The sequence below is a fragment of the Podarcis vaucheri genome (assembly GCF_965113315.1).
Source record: "Podarcis vaucheri genome assembly, chromosome: 12".
NCBI classification, from domain to species: Eukaryota; Metazoa; Chordata; class Lepidosauria; order Squamata; family Lacertidae; genus Podarcis; species Podarcis vaucheri.
The window spans coordinates 32312291-32325262 of record NC_138750.1 but is presented as its reverse complement, the minus strand read 5'-3'; the positions used below and the strand labels follow the sequence as shown (position 1 = coordinate 32325262).

Here is a 12972-nt window from a genome sequence, read left to right as displayed (position 1 = left end):
AAGGATATTTTGGAAGCTATTGAAGCCTTTTTTGCCATTGAGCTTTTTCAATAAGTGTGTTATTTTTATATTCTGCCCTCCAATAATATACTGTGGTGTTCCCCTTCCCTTCCCTCTAGGGATTTGGGATGCAAGGAGGAACACAGGTAAATGTTTTCACAGATTCAGGCAACATATAGAGGAATTACAGAAGCACTGGCTGCTCAGTCATATGCATAAGTTCAGTTAATTAATTCCAAGCAAAGTTCATGATTATTTATCAACAGTTCTTACCTGGAATCCCTGCTGAATCATTCATATATTTATGTATGATTTGAACAACCTTTACTGATTCACACTGAACCTTGAGGGCTTTTCAAACACTGAGGTCCAGAACATGATCAATCAATGAAGTGGTATACAATATTGCAACCTTATTTAATGAGACCAAAATAAAAAAATTCCTTCCAGTAGCACCTTAAAGACCAACTAAGTTAGTTCTTGGTATGAGCTTTCGTGTGCATGCACACTTCTTCAGATACCAAGATACCAAGTGTGCATGCACACGAAAGCTCATACCAAGAACTAACTTAGTTGGTCTTTAAGGTGCTACTGGAAGGAATTTTTTTATTTTGACTATGGCAGACCAACACGGCTACCTATCTGTAATGAGACCAAGTTACATTAGTTGATGGGGAGAAAGAGCAAGTTATCAGAAGTGCAGGACGAAAATGATGTGGATTGAAACATTACTTAGGGATGGAGAGGCGGGATGGAATTGCAAGGGGTCAGGGGCGTTTTTCTTCCCAAGGGTCAAATGTCTTTGTCAGGAAGCTTTCAGGGGTCACCTGCCGGTGGTGGACAGGGCAAAAGGCATAAGAACATAAGAAGTGCCTTGTTGGATCAGGCCAATGGCCCATCTAGTCCAACATCCTGTTCCCACAGTGGCCATCCAGATGCCTATAGGAAGCCGCAAGTTGGACATTAGCACAACCGCCCTCTGCTCACCTGCAGTTCCCAGCATCTGGTATTCAGAGGCGTACTGCCTCTGACAGTGGAAGTAGAGCACAGCCATTGTGGCTAGGAGCTGTCCTCCATGAATTTGTCTAATCCTCTTTTAAAGCCACTCAAGTTGGTGGCTATCACTGCCTCCTGTGGGAGTGGGTTCCATAGTTTAACTATGTGCTGTGCAATGCAGCAAAGAACACAGATACAAGTGGACAGAAAAAAATGTTTATGACTCTTATCTTTGTACAGTAGCCTCCACCCCAGCCACACAAAAGCCAGAACTTTTTGCACACGCAATCGTATCTTTCCATCCTCCATACAAGCAAGAGATGGCATTGTTACAGCTCAATGACACATTCCAGCAGGGGTAAGTTACGTACTCCAGGAGGGTGCAGAGCAGGGCTTCTGAGGTGTGGCCTGAGGAGAGTCCCAAGGGTCAGACAGAGAGGCCCAGAGGGCTGCATTTGGCCTACATTTCCACGGTTCTGCCATAATGTAACAGGGAAGAAATTAAGATAAAGTCATGACTCCTGTATCTAGTAGTGATCTGGACACCAAAGGAGACAGACTATAGGGGCACCAGTTGGGGAGCTAGGTTTGGGTCAGGGCTCAGAGCTGAGTGCAGAAGACGGAGAAACCATTGCACCTGAAGTGGTTGGACAAGAACTCTCAGAAGAACCTCTCAGATCACCATGGCCTATAAGGATAGAGCCTGCACCCTCATGGACACCTTTCCCTGAGCCTGAAGGACCAGGTGCTCACCACCACCCAACACTAGTCTGGTAGCATTAGGATGGGTGGTTCCCATTTCCCCATGATTTCTTCACTCTAAGTTGCTCTCACTGAGTTTCAAATGCACTCAGTAAAGATCTAGGGATCATTATGAATCAGGCTTACAAATAAGTGCTCTGCCTGCTGTAGCCATCAAAAAGAAAAATAATGTTGTGACAATTAAGAAAGTTGCAGGGAGTAATTCATAAATCATCGTAATAGCTCTGCATAGGCTAATGACGCGTTTTATCTTCAGTAACGTATACAGTGTTGGTTCTCCCAATTCAAGGAGGAAGGTTGTACCAAAGCAAGATGGTTCAGGGTTTGCAAAGTGGCACAGAGAAAACGTAAACAACCTTGGTAAGTTAATTCTGAATTATGGTGTGCTGCATTTAGGAAGCAATATGAAAATAGTGAATACTTAAGCCCTGACTCTTAATTCTGACTTAATTAATGTTTCTGATTGTTTATTTTTCTTCATAATGAAGAGATTGTTTTAGCAAAGAATAAACAACAATGCTCATAAAAGAATACATCAGCATCTAAAAATAGCTACATTTTTCTAGTGAATACAAGCCATCTCTGTAGAACACAACGGGTTGCCTCGGCTTCTGTCAACATGGGAGTATTTTATTGTCTTTGCAATATAAGCTGGCATGTACTTATACATGACATTGAGACAGGAAGGTCACTGCTTGCTAGAAAGCCACAGAGAAAGTCAGAGAAGTCAAGATAGGAAGGAAAACCTCAGAGTGTTAAGGCTGACTTACATGAACAATTCCTGTGCTTCTGCATGTAGCTTGATGGCTGGGATTGTGTACATGTGCTGAAAACAATCACACCATGTTTAGGAAGTGTCAGTTTCCTGTATGGATCTCAACCCAAGATCAGAACCTCAACACTGCAATGTACAAGTACTTTTTAAAAAGTGGGGGTATTAGAAATATGTTGAAATACTGTCTGGCAAACCAGACCCAAGATGATGATGATTTATTAACTTTGTATACCGCCATTCATCTGAAGATCACAAGGCAGTTCACATCGTAAAAATACAATATGAGAACACAAAATACATAATAAAACAAAAATAAAACAATAACCCCCCAAGCACATTTAAAAGACCACAGAACCAACCAAAGGCCTAGTTATAAAGAAACATTTTCACCTGGTGCCAAAAGATATGTAATGAAAGCACCAGGAAAGCCCCCCTTGGGAGAAAACTTCACAAACAGTTAGCCTCTGGGCCTCTCATGGAAGAGGCAAACAAAAACGGGCCTCTGATGATGATCGCAGGGTCTGAGATGGTTCATATGGGAAGAGGCAATCCTTGAGATATTGTGGTCCTGAGCAATTTAAGACTTTATAGGTAAAAACCAGCAGTTTGAATTAGGCCTGGAAACTTATCGGAAGTCAGTGCAGTAAGACTAGGATCGGTGTAATATGCTCAAACTGTCTTACCTTGGTGAGCAACCTAGCCTCTGAATTCTGCACCAGCTGAAGTTCCAAAGCAGAGTATCCCTATGTATAACATGTTGCAGTAATCTAACCTCTGGGTTACCAGAGCATAGACAACAGAAGTTCAGCTATCCCTGTCCAGACAGGGGTGCAACTGAGCCACCAGTCAAAGCTGATGGAAGGCATTCTGTGCTACTGAGGCCAACTAAACCTCAAACGATAGCAAAGGATTCAGAAGTAGCCTCAAACTATGTACCCATTACTTCAGAGGGAGTGTAACCTTATCAAAAGCAGGCAACCTCACGTCTATCCAGTTGAGGGAACCACTCACTAACAGTGCTTCAGTCTTATCTGTTTCTCGACTCTCATCCAGTCCATTACTAAGGCAAGATAAGTCTAGCACATCCACTGCCTCACCAGCAGATGTAAAGGATAAGAAGAGCTGTATGTCATCAGCATATTTCTGGCAAAGTACTCCAAAACTCCAGATAATCCCATCTAGCAGTTTCATTTAGATGTTAAACAGCACAGGATAAAACTGAGGAACCCCGCATTGAAGGTTCCATGGGACCGAAAATCATTCCCCAAGCATCACCCTCTGGACAGGACAATCCAAGTAAGACCAGAACCATCACAAAGCTGTGCCCCCACCCATAATTCAAGGCAACCATTCCAGAAGGATACTACGGTTGATGGGATCAAAAGTCACTGAGAGGTCAAGGAGAATTAACAGGGAAACATTTCCCCTGTCCCTCTCCCAGCAGAGGTCAGCATACAGGGCAACCAAAGCAGTTTCTGTGCCAAAACTGGGCCCAAATCCTGATTGAAATGGATCTAGAAAATCAGTTTCCTCCAAGATGTCCTGGATCTGGTCTGTGACCAGTCGTGCAAGAACCATGCCCAAGAAAAGGGAAATTGACAACAGGTTGGTAATTCTTTAGATTCCCCTTCTCTAAAGACCACTGCACAAATATTAGGGACACTGGATCCATTAAAAGGAAAGACAAATTCACTATCATACTGGCCAAGTCTTCAAAAAGTAAATTAGAAATTCCTTATCAGCATCTCAGAATAAAACCTCTAAGTTGTTATTCTCCATTTTTTATGTACAGGGAGATATATATTTTTAAGGGGCATTAATATCGGCAAATATCGCTTTTTGTTTATAATATTATTGTTCCAAAAAAGGCATACCTCATGGCTTCTCCAAATGTGTGTTTTGGCATTTAGCTGCCTCCCTGGAGATGACTAACAGAAGAACCTATTGGCCTCTGCCATCAGCCTTTTCTGTCCAGAATTCTCCAGGGCCAAGGGGAAGTATCTGTGGCATCAAGAACTTCCTGTACGGGATGCCTCCAAGAAAGTGAGTCACTCAGAAAAATCAATAAGGTCATTGCTGCCACAAATGTTTGGGCACGTAGCCAGTTCAGTGCCCTTTTACCACCAAGGGTAAATGGATAAATGGATAATGATGGGTTGGCATAGGCTTAGCAGGAAGGGGAAGAGGAAAGACTGGGTGACAGGCTCCCTCCCATTCTAAGAAGCAAATATTACCTGGGTAAGACACTATAGGTACTTGCAGATGACCAGTTTATTAAGTAGACAGTGTTAGCTATTTAATGAGTATTTATTCTGCTTCATTTGTGGGGGAGTTAGATGACATTGTTTCCAAGCAAGTGTTATCGCATACATCAAGTGTATTTTCCTGTCACTTTCCTAATTTCAAAAAATCCAGTTTTGGGGGAAGAGAGTTTGTTGCACATGACCTCCCAATCAACTATAATCGTGAAACATGATTTTTCCAGTATTTGAATACCACCTGGAAATAGCAACTGTCTGGAAACATCATTGGTGCTTACTGAACAATACAACTAAGAATCTGTGTGGGGACCCCTGGTTTTCTTGTTTTATCTTCTGCTTTGTTTTTACAATCAAACAGTGTATAAATTCTATGAAATAAATAAATACATAAAAAACAGAAATGCTCCCATGTGGCAGCTCACTGGCACAGCCAAAGCACAAATGAATAAATACCCATAGACTAAGCAAAAGAAAAGCAGAGAGAGAGTGTGGAACTTGTTGTCTTTTTTTTTTTTTAATAAAATTTTTATTGGTTTTACAAAGTTTTTAAATAACGAGCAAACACTTAAAAAGACAAACATACACGTATAGTTTCATAACATATTTTCACAAGCCTCTTTTCTTGGACTTCCCCTTCCCCCCCCTTTCTGCATCCCAATGTCCATAATTTTTAGCAACTCCCAATTGTTACTTCCACCCTCTGTCATCTTATTCCTCTCTATATTCTGACCTTATATCACTGTATCCCTTTATTTCTAAAAACCACAACACTTTAACATTCATTAAGTTTATAATAGTCCTTAAGATAGCTTTTAAATTTTCTCCAATCTTCTTCCACCGTCTCCTTTCGTTGGTCACGGATTCTGCCTGTCATCTCAGCCAGTGTCATATAGTCCATCACTTTCATTTGCCATTCTTCCAGAGTGGGTAGATCTTGTGTCTTCCAATACTTCGCGATGAGTATTCTTGCTGCTGTTGTAGCATACATAAAAAAAGCTCTATCCCTTTTTAACACCAATTGGCCGACAATGCCCAAGAGAAAGGCCTCTGGCTTTTTAGGAAAAGTACATTTAAGTACCTTTTTCATTTCATTATAGATCATTTCCCAGAAAGCCTTAATCTTCGGGCACGTCCACCAGAGGTGGTAGAAGGTGCCTTCAGTCTCTCTACATTTCCAACATTTATTATCGGGCAAATGATAAATTTTTGCCAGCTTGACTGGAGTCATGTACCATCTGTAAACCATTTTCATAATATTTTCCTTTAAGGCATTACATGCCGTGAATTTAATACCAGTGTTCCATAACCATTCCCAGTCAGCTGCCATGATATTGTGCCCAACATCCTGTGCCCACTTAATCATAGCCGATTTGACTGTTTCGTCCTGTGTACTCCATTTCAGCAACAAGTTATACATTCTAGATAAATTCTTAGTATTGGGTTCTAGTAACTCAGTTTCTAGTTTTGATTTTTCCACCTGGAAGCCAATTTTCCTATCCTGTTTAAAAAACTCCATTATTTGACGATATTGAAACCAATTTTGTACTTTATGTTTCAATTTCTCCTGGCTTTGTAGTTTAAACTTATCTCCATCCTGTTCCAAAATTTCCCAATACTTCGGCCATCCGACCTCCATATTGAGTTTCTTCACTGCTTTAGCCTCCACTGGTGACACCCATCTAGGGGTTTTGTTTTCCAACAAATCTTTATATCTTATCCAAACATTATATAGTGCTTTTCTAACAATATGATTTTTAAAGATACTATTAACTTTGTCATACCATAGATATGCATGCCAACCAAAAGCATTGTTAAAACCCTCCAGATCCAAAATGTCCGTATTCTCGAGGAGCATCCATTCTTTCAGCCAGCAGAAAGCTGCTGCCTCATAGTACAATTTTAAGTCCGGCAGGGCAAAACCCCCTCTTACTTTTGCATCTGTCAATATTTTAAATTTAATTCTGGGCTTTTTGCCCTGCCAGACAAATTTCGAAATATCTTTCTGCCACCTCTTGAAACATTCCATCTTGTCAAGAATCTGCAAGGTCTGAAACAAAAATAGCATTCTAGGCAATACATTCATTTTAATCACCGCAATTCGGCCTAACATTGACAATTTCAAATTTGACCATATTTCTAGATCTTTTTTGATTTCTGACCAACATTTTTCATAATTGTCCTTATACAAATTCACATTTTTAGATGTCAAATAAACCCCTAGGTATTTCACCTTCTTAACCACTGTCAGCCCTGTTTCTTCTTGGAATTTCTCCTTTTCTATGTCTGTTAAGTTTTTTCCTAAAACTTTGGTTTTTTTGTTTATTCAACTTAAATCCAGCTACCTGGCCAAACTGTTGTATTATTTCTAAAACCTTTTTCGTACTAGTGATTGGCTCTTGTAAAGTCAATACTAAGTCATCTGCAAACGCTCTTAACTTGTAATGTTTAGCTCCGACCTGCACTCCTTTAACCTGCTGGTCATTCCTTATCATATTCAGCAACACCTCCGGGACTGAGATAAAAAGTAATGGGGAAATTGGGCACCCTTGTCGTGTTCCTTTTTCTATCTTAAGTTCCTCAGTTACTACGTTGTTTACGATCAATTTAGCCTTTTGTTCAGAATATATTGCAGCCATACCATTCTCAAAACCTTGGCCTACCCCCATCCCATGAAGGTTCTTTATCATAAAGCTCCAAGAAATATTGTCAAAGGCTTTCTCCGCATCCACAAAAATCAATACTGCTTTAGTGTTTATATTCACCTCTAGCTTTTCCAAAATGTCTATTACATTCCTTACATTGTCTGCCAGGTGTCTTTTAGGGAGAAAGCCTGCTTGGTTCTTATGAATCCTTTCCATCAACACTCTTTTAAATCTTTTTGCCAAAATATCTGCAAAAATTTTATAATCCACATTAAGTAGCGATATTGGGCGGTAGTTCTTCAGTTGAGTCTTTTCAGTCTCTGTCTTTGGTATGAGTGAAATATATGCTTCTTTCCACGATTCAGGTGCCTTCTTTCCCTCAAGGATCTCATTGCAAACTTCCTTTAGTGGTTGAATCAACCATTCCTTCAACGATTTGTAATATCTGGAAGTCAGTCCATCTGGTCCTGGAGATTTGCCCAGTTGCATGTTCTGAATGGCAGCCTCTATCTCTTGTTCTGTTATTCTCTGGTTCAGATCCATCTTACTTTGATGAGAGATTTTTTGTAATCCATATTTATCAAGGAATTTATCTATATCTTCTTCATTTTGCGGGCCTTGAGTATATAGCTTTTTAAAATAACTCAAAAAACAGTTTCTAATTTCATTAGGTTTGGATATATTCTTTCCATCCACTTCTAGGCTTGTAACCGTATTTAATTTCTGCCTTTTCTTCAGTTGCCATGCCAGAAGTTTGCCACATTTATTTGCTGATTCAAATGTCTTTTGTTTCATTTGTTTTATCTTCCATTCAATCTCTTGGTTCATCAATTCCATATATTGTGTTTGATATAACTTAATCTCTCTTAAAATCTCCTGGGACTTTGGTTTTGTTCTTAATTTTTTCTCTCCTTCCTTTATCTTTTCCAAAATCTTTTCTTTTTTCTCATTTTGTTTTTTTCTCTTTATTGAATTTTGTTGAATCAAAAAGCCTCTCATCACCGCTTTACTTGCGTCCCAGATCACTCTTTTTTCCACGTCGGCCCTCAAATTTATTTCAAAGTAGTCTTTTAGGGTTTTTTGGGCCTTCATAAGGATCTCCTTGTCTCGAAAGAGGGTGTCATTCATTCTCCATCTGAATTGACCAGTTGTTGTAAGTTTCATCTCCATCCTCACGGCATTATGGTCGGAGCAAGTTTTTGGGCAGATTTCCACCTTCTTAACCTTTGGAGCCATACCACTAGTAATCCAAATTTGATCGATTCTGGTCCAGGTCATCATTGCTTGAGAGAAAAAGGTTCCCTCTCTCTCCAGAGGGTTCCTTGTTCTCCATATATCTATCAAGTCCATATTTTCCATCATTTCGAAAAAAAGTCTTAGGAAGTCTCCCTTCCTTGCTGACTGTTAGTCTTTGTGCCTTGTCCATGTTAGTGGAGACCACACCATTCATGTCTCCCATGATTATCATATTGTAATCCAAATAGTCCATCAGGGTTTCATGAAGTCTCTTAAAAAAGTCAGATTTACCTTCATTTGGTGCATAGATTCCAACAACTAAAAATTTTTCTCCTTGTACTTGTATCTCCACTGCCAGATATCTCCCTTGTTCATCTTTAAATATCATTTTTGGAGCCCATTTCTCTTTCACATATATTGCAACTCCTCTTTTCTTAACTTTATCTGATGCAATAAATTCTTGTCCTAGTCTTTTATTTGTAAGTAGTCTCCTATGGGCTCTAGTTATGTGAGTTTCTTGTAGACATATCAAGTCCAGTTGTTCTCTGTTCAAAATATGGAACACTTGTCTTCTCTTCAAAGGCCCATTAAGTCCATTACAATTCCAACTAAGGAGTTGCAGAGCCATCTTATTATTTTTCTGAAGCTCCTCCAACAGCTCCAAGTTGTTGCTCTTCTTCTGATGGTGGTGGTTTTTGTCCAAACGAGAGATTCAGAATGTCTAGTACTCTCCTCTGTTCTGCAAGTACGTCCACTGTCCCCTTCTGCAGGTCCTCCTGATTTCTTGCCAAGAATTTGTCTTTGTCTTGAATAGTCTTTATCTTCACCTTCTTTCCCCTGTAGTCAAATGACAGTCCTTGTGGAAATTCCCACCTGAAGCGGATGGAGTTTTTCTTCAGCAGAATAGCCAAGTCCTTATAGAAGTTTCTTAAATCCAGAATATATTTTGGAATATCTTTAAAAATCTGTATAGCTGAATTTCCAATTTGCAGGGCCTTTTCAAAGTGTAGTCCTAATATTTTGTCTCTTTCATCCTTGGATCTAAATGTAATCAGGCAATCTCTCGGGGTCTTTCTGTCCTGCTTTTTGCCCAGTCTAAAAGCTGTTGTAATTTTGAATTCGTCTTCTTCAAGATCCCAGCAGTCAACAAACTCCCGTGTCAGATATTCCGCGAGATTGTCTCTTTCATTCTCTGGAATCAATCTTAATTTCAAATTTCTCTCTTTTCTCTGTAACTCCCACAGGGCCAAAGTTGCGTCGTGCTCATAAACTTTCTTAGCGATCGGCTCTAATTTCTCTTGTGTCTCTGCAGCAGTAGCTTTAGCATCTTCAGCAATTTTACGCGTAGTAGCATTTTCCTCCACCAATTTATTTATTGATTCTGTGTTCTGGTTTAGTCTTACTGATATTTCTGTTAATTTTTGTGTATTTTCTGAAGTCTGTTTTGTCAGAGACTCCAAAGATTGGTTTATTTTAAGCAGGGCTTCTGTCACGGCATCCATAGAGACAGCCGTCCCTTTTTCTTGTCCTGTTGTTCCTGCAGATCCAGTAATTACGCCTGAAATTGAGCCTCTTTTCTTTGTCTGTTGCTGCAGCTGTTGTTGTTGTTGTTGCTTGGTCTTGGCTCTTGTAACTATCTCTTCTTGTGAGCCACTCATGTCAAGGTCGTTTCCCACGGGAGCTATTCCCCGTTGGAAAATTCCACTGTCCCAAGCTATGCCAAGTTTTACTTTACCCTCTAGGGGGAGCAAATCAAAATGGCCAAAAATAAAATGTCCAAGTACAAAGACAAAGGAGAATATCCAAAGATGTATAAAGAAAAGTTTTTAACACAGTTAAAGCAAGTATAGCTGGAGGCTTGTAGCTACAAATTGCCACAGTTTCCCAATATATACTGTTTCATCTTGTGATGTACTGTAGCCAGACACTGTGTAAACTTTGTATCGCAGTATCACTTTTACAGGAGGAAGTCAGTTCAGTGTCCTATTGTCCTAAAAGGCAGACCGTTTCATACTTTTGTTAACTGAGACAGCAGAGGATTTTTACTGTAAATAGATCGTGCAGTTACTAAAGTCTCTTTCACCTCCCCTCTGCCCTGCTAGCTAGAGGGGAGACCTAAGGTCTGAGTGTCCGGTTTAGTTATATAAAAGCAAGTTTCAACGGATGCAGATTTAGAGTTCCGTTGCTTTCACTTTCATGCAGTCGGGGGGAGGCAGACTTCCTTGATTTAACTTCCCCGCTTTTAGTCCAATTTTCAGAATTTAAAGGGTCCCAATTGTTTTCAGTTCCTACTCACGGGAATTCAGTCCAAATTTTCTTTCAGGAAGGAATCGGCGCTCTCCGCTTATGGCGACGCGGCTTCACTCCGCAGGCTGGGTGACGACTCTCAGCACCGCGCTCACTCCCGATGCCGCTCCGTAGCCTTTAAAAAGGCTCTTTCGCAGTACCGGGGGGCGCAAAGGTGCCCACCGAATCTCCTTGTTCTCAGGCTTCAGCGCCTGAGATTTTAGGGGTCCCCCGCTCGCCGTAGCGGGTAAGACCCGAACTTGCGGAGCAGTCCTTCTCCGGAGCTCGGAGGTAGGACCGCCATTAAGCGCTGGCACCGACCGGAAGTCCTGGAACTTGTTGTCTAGGTGAAAAAGAAACACACATTTGTTGTGTTGTGAAATTGCTTCAAGATGCTGCATAGGAAATGATACATAAATAACAATAAAATAAAATAACAATGATGGTGATAATGATGATGATGTTAGAAAGACAAGCTTTCCTGGCACCTAAAATGGAGTTTTGCCCTATGCCCTTTGAAAATGGAAGCCAATAATGTCAAGCTGACCACACCTTTGCAGCCATAGTCAATGTAAATCACAGGTTAATCTCAGTTCCATATGAGACTAATGGATTTGGGCAAGAACACTTTCTTGTAGCTAAGCAAGTTAATGCTTCACAGGTTTTTCAGCTGAAAGCCCATCTGGGATTGTTTGTGTAAAGAGATGAGATGCGTGGATAGTGCCAAATATCAATACAGTGAGGAGGGAATTATCCAACAACTAACCAGCATATTGCTATTTTGTGCTTTTTTTCCAGGGCTGCATATTTGTCTCTGCAATCTTTGGTGACATTATTTCTTTCAAAAGCAAACTATCAGTAATCTCTGTGATGTAACCTATGTAATTCAGAGATTCATACATGTCACATGTATTATAGTGCACAGTGAGAAGTGGAATAAAAGACTTTCTTGTTCAATTGCATGATACTGTAAAGACTGGGACATAAAGGAAAAGTAAGCTGTGGTTTTTGGTGTAGCTATGCATGAACCTGCCATAAAACTGGGTCATCACAAGCAGTCCCCGCTTGGCTGACATTTCCTTTTAAAGCGCAAACTGAATGTAATACAGTAATATGGTGCATGCTATGGAAAGGCTTCAAATGCTTTCAGCTAAATTAAACATGTGTCTTTTCCCCTTTCTTGTCCTAGCAACATGCATCACAATACATACCACCATATTATTAAGTGTGGTGGTGGCCCCACCCCATAGCAAATGTGGTTGCCTTGCCTGGCATCACAGGGGTATATGTGTCAACGTGGTTTCTAAGAAATAAGTGAGAGAACAGTTGGAGGCAGAAATGCTTCTGAATACCACTTCCTGGAAACCATGGGAGCTCTTGCACTTATGCTCTGCTCCCTGGTTTCCCGCAGGCATCCGGCTGGCCACTATGAGAACAGGATGCTGGAATCGATGGGCCATTGGTGTCATCCAGCAGGCTGTTATTACATTAACGTGGCTTTCACAACAAATTTTTCTTCAAGGGAAACTGTGAAATCATGTTGATTTCTTTGCTTACATTTCCACCCTGCCACAGAGTCGAATGTGGTTCCCAGGTGGTCACCCACCCAAGCAGAGATCAGACGCAAACCTCCTTAGCTTCTGCAATGTGGTGGCCTCCTATGCCTTCAGAAAATACCCTGGGACAAACACATGCTGATAAAGATTGCAGTCACATCATACAGTGGTACCTCGGGTTAAGTACTTAATTCGTTCCGGAGGTCCGTTCTTAACCTGAAACTGTTCTTAACCTGAAGCACCACTTTAGCTAATGGGGCCTCCTGCTGCTGCCACGCCACCAGAGCACAATTTCTGTTCTCATCCTGAAGCAAAGTTCTTAACTTGAGGTATTATTTCTGGGTTAGCAGAGTCTGTAACCTGAAGCGTATGTAACCTGAGGTACCACTGTATAGAGAAAGTGATGTATGCAAGTTCCAGTGAGCTCTGTTCACGGTTAGTTACTAAAAGTAGACCCC

General features: G+C 40.7%; 1 long non-coding RNA gene across 3 annotated transcripts in view; it reads left to right on the top strand.

The window, feature by feature from the left end:
- LOC309515819 overlaps positions 1-12972 on the top strand; it is a 29816-nt gene that overhangs the window by 1821 nt on the left and 15023 nt on the right. The window contains exons 3-5 of one of the 3 annotated variants that reach the window (XR_014212669.1): positions 2015-2118; positions 4444-4576; positions 11757-12145. This is a non-coding gene — a long non-coding RNA (uncharacterized lncRNA). Of the gene's footprint in view, positions 1-2014; positions 2119-4443; positions 4577-11756; positions 12146-12972 lie in introns of those variants that run through there. The other 2 variants (XR_014212670.1, XR_014212668.1) reach the window with 2 other exon arrangements.